General features: G+C 39.1%; 1 pseudogene; it reads right to left on the reverse strand.

Annotated features, from left to right (window-relative positions):
• Nucleotides 1–6,840: 6,840 nt before the first annotated feature.
• Nucleotides 6,841–7,529, reverse strand: LOC129658611 (40S ribosomal protein S13-like; annotated as a pseudogene).
• Between the last annotated feature and the right edge of the window lie 566 nt (nt 7,530–8,095).

Below are 8,095 nucleotides of genomic sequence, written 5' to 3' on the forward strand. Positions count from 1 at the left end.
TTCCCTGTCCATCACTAATTCCCGGAGCCTGCTCAAACTCGTTTCCATTGAGTAAGTGATGCCATCCAACCATTTTATCCTCTGTCATACCCTTCTCCTCCTGCCTTCAATGTTTCCCAGCATCAGGGTCTTTTCCAGTAAATCAGTTCTTCATATCAGACGGCCAAAATATTGGAGTTTCAGCTTCAACATCAGTCCTTGCAATGAATATTCAGGACTGATTTCATTTAGGATTGACTGGCTTGATCTCCTTGCTGTGCTACAGATTCTCAAGAGTCTTTTACAACATCTTAATTCAAGGGGATCAATTTTTGAGTGCTCAGCTTTCTTTATGGTCCAAATCTCACATCCATACATGACTACTGGAAAAACCATAGCTTTGACTAGACACACTTTTGTCGGCAATGCGATGTCTCTGTTTTTTAATGCTGTCTAAGTTTGTCATAATTTTTCTTCGAAGGAGCAAGAGACTTTTAATTTCTTGGCTGCAGTCACAATCTGCAGTGATTTTCAGATCAGATAAGATCAGATCAGTCACTCAGTCGTGTCTGACTCTTTGCAACCCCATGAATCACAGCATGCCAGGCCTCCCTGTCCATCACCAACTCCCAGAGTTCACTCAGACTCATGTCCATCGAGTCAGTGATGCCATCCAGCCATCTCATCCTCTGTCGTCCCCTTCTCCTCATGTCCCCAATCCCTCCCAGCATCAGAGTCTTTTCCAATGAGTCAACTTTTTGCATGAGGTGGCCAAAGTACTGGAGTTTCAGCTTTAGCATCATTCCTTCCAAAGAAATCCCAGGGCTGATCTCCTTCAGAATGGACTGCTTGGATCTTCTTGCAGTCCAAGGGACTCTCAAGAGTCTTCTCCAACACCACAGTTCAAAAGCATCAATTCTTCAGCGCTCAGCCTTCTTCACAGTCCAACTCTTGCATCCATACATGACCACTGGAAAAACAATAGCCTTGACTAGACGAAACTTTGTTGGCAAAGTAATGTCTCTGCTTTTGAATATGCTATCTAGGTTGGTCATAACTTTCCTTCCAAGGAGTAAGTGTCTTTTAATTTCATGGCTGCAGTCACCATCTGCAGTGATTTTTGGAGCCCAGAAAAATAAAGTCTGACACTGTTTCCACTGTTGCCCCATCTATTTCCCATGAAGTGATGGGACCGGATGCCATGACCTTCATTTTCTGAATGTAGAGCTTTAAGCCAACTTTTTCACTCTCCACTTTCACTTTCATCAAGAGGCTTTTGAGTTCCTCTTCACTTTCTGCCATAAGGGTGGTGTCATCTGCATATCTGAGGTTATTGATATTTCTCCCAGAAATCTTGATTCCAGCTTGTGTTTCTTTCAGTCCAGCGTTTCTCATGCTGTCCTCTGCATAGAAGTTAAATAAACAGGGTGACAATATACAGCCTTGACGTACTCCGTTTCCTATTTGGAACCAGTCTGTTGTTCCATGTCCAGTTCTAACTGTTGCTTCCTGACCTGCATACAAATTTCTCAGGAGGCAGATCAGGTGGTCTGGTATTCCCATCTCTTTCAGAATTTTCCACAGTTTATTGTGATCCACACAGTCAAAGGCTTTGGCATAGTCAATAAAGCAGAAATAGATGTTTTTCTGAAACTCTCTTGCTTTTTCCATGACCCAGAGGATGTTGGCAATTTGATCTCTGGTTCCTCTGCCTTTTCTAAAACCAGCTTGAACATCTGGAAGTTTACGGTTCACAAGCTGAAGCCTGGCTTGGAGAATTTTGAGCATTACTTTACTAGTGTGTGAAATGAGTGCAATTGTGCGGTAGTTTGAGCATTCTTTGGCATTGCCTTTCTTTAGGATTGGAATGAAAACTGACCTTTTCCAATCCTGTGACCACTGCTGAGTTTTCCAAATTTGCTGGCATACTGAGTGCAGCACTTTCACAGCATCATCTTTCAGGATTTGGAATAGCTCAACTAGAATTCTATCACCTCCACTAGCTTTGTTCGTAGTGATGCTTTCTAAGGCCCACTTGACTTCACATTCCAGGATATCTGGCTCTAGGTCAGTGATCACACCATTGTGATTATCTGGGTCTTGAAGTTCTTTTTTGTACAGTTCTTCTGTGTATTCTTGCCATCTCTTCTTAATATCTTCTGCTTCTGTTAGGTCCATATCATTTCTGTCCTTTATCGAGCCCATCTTTGCATGAAATGTTCCTTTGGTATCTCTGATTTCCTTGAAGAGATCCCTAGTCTTTCCCATTCTGTTGTTTTCCTCTATTTCTTTGCATTGATCGCTGAAGAAGGCTTTCTTATCTCTTCTTGCTATTCTTTGGAACTCTGCATTCAGATGTTTATATCTTTCCTTTTCTCCTTTGCTTTTCACTTCTCTTCTTTTCACAGCTATTTGTAAGGCCTCCCCGGACAGCCATTTTGCTTTTTTGCATTTCTTTTCCACGGGGATGGTCTTGATCCCTGTCTCCTGTACAATGTCACAAACCTCATTCCATAGTTCATCAGGCACTCTGTCTATCAGATCTAGACCCTTAAATCTATTTCTCACTTCTACTGTATAATCATAAGGGATTTGATTTAGGTCATACCTGAAAGGTCTAGTGGTTTTCCCTACTTTCTTCAATTTCAGTCTGAATTTGGCAATAAGGAGTTCATGGTCTGAGCCACAGTCAGCTCCTGGTCTTGTTTTTGCTGACTGTATAGAGCTTTTCCATCTTTGGCTGCAATGAATATAATCAATCTGATTTCGGTGTTAACCATTTGGTGATTTTGGAGCCACCCAAAATAAAGTCTGTCACTGTTTCCATAGTTTCCCCATCTATTTGCCATGAAGTGATTAGACTAAATCCCATGATCTTAGTTTTCTGAATGTTGAGTTTTAAGCCAGCTTTTTCACTCTTCTCTTTCACTTTTATCATGAGGTTCTTTAGTTCTTCTCTTTCTGCCATAAGGGTGGTGTCATCTGCATATCAGAGGTTATTGATATTTCTCCCGGCAATCTTGATTCCAGCTTGTGCTTCATCCAGCCTGGCATTTCTCATGGTGTACTCTGCATATAAGTTAAATAAGCAGGGTGACAATATACAGCCTTGACATACTCCTTCCCCAATTTGGACTAAGTCTGTTCTTCTATTTCTGGTTCTAACTGTTGCTTCTTGACCTGCATACAGATTTCTCAGGAGGCAGGTAAGGTGGTCTGCTATTCCTATCTCTTTAATTATTTTCCACAGTTTGTTGAGATCCCTCACCTTGAACCAGACATCCTGGAATGTGAAGTCAAGTGGACATTAGGAAACATCACTATGAACAAAGTTAATGGACGTAATGGAATTCCAGTATAGGACATAGTGAAACCATTTTGAATTGTTGCTGAAATTTCCATCTCTTTTGAATTTGAAGAATCAAAATGTAAGCCAACTTGCACAGATTTTCCCATGACTTAATGTATCTAGAAACAGTCTTGTCCTTTTGTTGTATCCTTGAAATAGGAAACTAGCTTGACTCCATTTTATAGCTGTGTGACATTTTGTTATACAAAATTGTAACATTTTTAATTATGTACATTTTTATGATAAGGCAGTATTATTTTTATCTCAGACAATTAACTCATGAATTATATTAGACTTTTCCCTGAAAAAAGAAAGAGAATATTAGAAAAATGTAATCATGCTATTTTGAAGCCTTCATACATTTTGTTATGCAATGAAATAATAATGTAGAACATTATACTGTGATCAGAACTGTATTGTAATTAATACAGAAACTGGAAATATGGCTAACTGTGAGTAAACTAGATTATAGTAGAGATAAAGTTGTGAAAAATGAGAAAGGAGTTAGAGATTTAATGCATAATTTTAACAGGGGAAAAAAGAGGTCCATATATTTATAAGAAATTGAATGTATTTAAAATATGAAAACGTTTGTGCATGAGTCATGGCAGTTAGAGAGCTTGAGATGTTGGCAGCCAGGTCACAGAAGTAGCCAACAAGAATGCCATTATGCACAAGATATGTGGGCATAAGGGGCACATGTTTTCCTACATGTCTTACTGTTGATCATATTGCTGCTGCTGCTGCTTCTGCTGCTAAGTCGCTTCGGTCGTGTCCGACTCTGTGCGACCCCACAGACGGCAGCCCACCAGGCTCCCCCATCCCTGGGATTCTCCAGGCAAGAACACTGGAGTGGGTTGCCATTGCCTTCTCCATTGTGTGAAAGTGAAAAGTGAAAGTGAAATTGCTCAGTCGCGTCTGACTCGTAGCGACCCCATGGACTGTAGCCTACCAGGCTCCTCCATCCATGGGATTTTCTAGGCAAGAGTACTGGAGTGGCTTGCCATTGCATTCTCCGGTTGATCATATTAATGGGGATTAAAGCAGAGGATTGAGATTTGAATTTAAGTAAACAATATATAGCTTGGAGCTAATACTGAGAAATAAAGTTAAAGGCAATGATAATCTAAGCCAAAGGAAAGAGCTTAAGAGGCATTTATAAGGAGGTTGGAAAGAACGTGCAGCTAAATGGTTAGAAAACAAAACAAGTGAGTGATTGGTATTTGACTTCTAAGTTTTCTTGAAAGCATGAACATGGATAGAGAAACAGATAGTCTAGGCTAGTGCTATATATGCTTTCAGAGGAAAATTTATCTCAAATATTATCTCAAATTCAAAACATTTTGTGAAATTAAATTATACTCAGTCCAGCCTTTTCATATTCTGAGAGCCATAATTTTAAACCAGATATCCTAAAAATGGCAAAATTCTCCACTTAAGTATTCCTATTATAATTAGTAATATGTAATAAATAATGTATAGGACAAATACATTAAAAGAAAACAAAAGTAATGGGAGGGTAGTAGACAATCTATAACAGACCCCCATAATGTGCCTTTCATAAATAGCTTTCTTTAGTTCCATGCCTTCACATTTTGATTAGATGCCTTAACAAATAACTGTGCCCTGATAAATGCTTGCAGATAATGAGTTCAGCGTGTGCTGCAGTCCATGAGGTTGCAAAGAGTTGGATATGACTGATTGACTGAACAACTACAACAATGAGTTCAGTGGAAAGAAAGAAGCCTGAGAGTAACGCTGAACTTCCCTGATCCTGAAAGAAAGGAATAGCCTGGTACTTGCAGCACTGGCTTTTGCAAGATGCCAGCACTTACTGCTGCTCCTGCTGCTGGGCAGCTGCCCAGAGGGATGAGATGGAAACTGGCAGGGTCTGAGGCTATATAGTACTCTAGGCTCTGGGAAGTTGTTTTCTCAAGTGTTATCTCATCTGAGTTCATCAACATAGCACCGGTTTTAGTGTTCCCATTTTACTAGGAAGGAAATGGACCATCTTGTCCTTTAACTTAAACAAGGCCTTCTTGCCAGGGTGACACACAGCTAGAATTTGGATCGATGTTGCACAACTCCAAATCTTAGTACATTTCATGACCATAGTTTACTAACTCTTGCTCAGAGAGGAACTACTGAGGATGTAGTTGAGGTTCCCATTAGGGTAGCATAATGAGGATCAGACCAGGAGACCTGGCTTCTTGAGAGTTAATGCCATGGCAGTGTGAGACAGCCTTGAGTAAGAAGGATGCAGCCTCCAAAATACCTTAGCACTTTCCAGTGCTAAAGAACTCACCTGCCAGTGCAGACATAATGAAAAGTGGATGTGATCCCTGGGTTGGGAAGATCTCCTGGGGAAGGGCATGCCAACCCACTCCGGTATTCTTGCCTGGAGAATCCCATGGACAGAGGAGCCTCGTGGGCTACGGTCCATAGGGTCACAAAGAATCAAACAGGACTCAAGCAACTTAGCAGTCACACATGCTTACTGGATAAAGTAGGTCCAAGGCCTGTCTTTATACAATAGTAAACTAAGAATGATGTACTATATATTTAAAAGTTAAAAAAAAAAAGAAACTTCAAGAATATGTGACAAAGAATATATGTAGCCAACAAATCCTAAAATATTTATTCTCTGTATCATTATAGAAAATGTTTACAGACTCCTGGTCTATTTAACTCTTCTGTGTCTTTAGTTGAGCAAAGAAGAAAACGATTTTCTACAGGAAGTCTGTCCAATTTGAGATGGTCAATTCTAGATGAGAGCTGAAGTCATTTTTGCTACTCTAGACAGAGTTGGCTCTCAGTTTGCTTGTGTGCATTCCTTTATTGATTTTCTAATATGCTTTATTTCAAAAGGCTTGATGATTATAAATATATATTATAACACAAAGATAACATCAAAAATAGTAAAATAAAGAAAAAAGAAAAACAGTAAGGTGAGATTTAGAAGCCAAGGACAATAGTGTGATATAGGAGTAATTATACTCCACAGTGCTCCAAATTTACTGATGTAATTTGGCTATTTCTAGATCCTGTGAAATTAAATGATCATAATAAATGTTTCAGGAAATATTAATTGCTCCCAATAACTTATATTTTCTAGACAGGTATTTTATAGAGGATTTGTTATTAAAATAATGATATGTACATTTTTCTGAGTTGCACTTTAATAACATTCTGTTTTATGTAATCAAAAGAAAGATATCTTCATTGATATTATCTTGAAATGCTTATTTTTGTTTCTCCCTTTCAAAATTTCTAGTTGCATGTTACCAAGATTTGCCATAAATAAACTATATTTTCTTATGTGAACTAACAGACTAGAATTGAGATTGCCAGATATAACAGGTCTCTGAAACCTGAAATTACCTGGGAATTGCAAGAAAAAAAATCTAATGTCTTAAACATCATGCAATTGTCAAAAATAAAGGTCATTATCTAGAGGGAACTTTTTTTATAGTTAATACAGTGACTTTATTGCTTGAGTACAGTAGATAAATTTATGCAACTAGAGCAGAGGCTGTTTATTACTCATATTTCCAATTGGGAAGGAAGACTCGTTTGGTCTTATAATATTGAACCAATGGTGAATATGGCTCTCAGTCAGAATCAGATGGAATTTAGCATCTTTATCCTTTTGGTTCCTCTAAAGATGCTTTCCAACAGCAACAGCTTTCTTAATTAAATGCTAAAGATCCTCAGGAAAATCAGGAGCAAGTCCTTTGGACTTAAGAATTCTCAAGATTTAATTGCCTGTCACAAAACATACTTCTGTAACACCATGTGAGTCTCTCAGGATCACACCTATTTGTGAGGGAGTCAGGCCCTTCTTGGGTTTACCAGGTGGCACTAGTGGTAAAGAACCTACCTTCCAGTGCAGGAGACATAGAGATGTGGGTTCGATCTCCGGGTCAGGAAGATCCCCTGGCGGAGGGCAGTGCAACCATTCCAGTATTCTTCCCTGGAGAATCCCATGGACAGAGGACCTTAGCAGGCTACAGTTCATAGGGTCACACAGAGTTGGACATGACTGAAGTGACTCAGCAAGTAGCACACAGGCCCTTCTTGGCCAGTTTGTAGATCTATCCTTCACATTGTCAGAGGTCAGCTTTAGCCAGGTGGAGATGCTGTGGATGTCGGGCAGAGCCCATTGGGACAGGCCCTTCCTGGGAGTGTGCACAGGATCCATGATCGTGGCAGTGTGGTAGCAAAAGGAGAGGACAGAAAGCTTTTAAATGAGTCCTATTCCTTTTTGAAACATTTGAACAGATATCAAATTCCATTCATCAGTTTTATTATCAAATCCTTCCATTGCAACAGAAAGTTGTTCCAAATTAGTTCTCATGATAAAGATTATAATAGTGAATAAAATAAAATGCTAAAAGTATTATGTGAGTAAAAGTAATTTAAATGGTATCCAGACCCATCTTAAGTTTCAGTAAATCATATCCAACAACTCATTTCCCTTGAATATGAGAACTGTGATTTTATCCTTCCCTATGGAGTGTTTTGCCAGTTTTCAATAGGAAAAAAAAAATATGTAGTAGAATTTAAGAAAAAGGTATAACCCAAGTGAGGAAGCTATAGACAACAAATAACTGAATCAAGTTACATATAAGAATGAGATACTTAATATGAGTTACAATGAATTAAAGGAAAGTAGACCACATTATTGGAGAAGGGAATGGCAACCCACTCCAGTATTCTTGCCTGGAGAATCCCGTGGACAGAGGAGCCTTGGTGGGCTGCTGTCCA

The sequence above is a fragment of the Bubalus kerabau genome, chromosome 8 (genome assembly GCF_029407905.1).
Source record: "Bubalus kerabau isolate K-KA32 ecotype Philippines breed swamp buffalo chromosome 8, PCC_UOA_SB_1v2, whole genome shotgun sequence".
In the NCBI taxonomy this organism is placed as follows: Eukaryota; Metazoa; Chordata; class Mammalia; order Artiodactyla; family Bovidae; genus Bubalus; species Bubalus kerabau.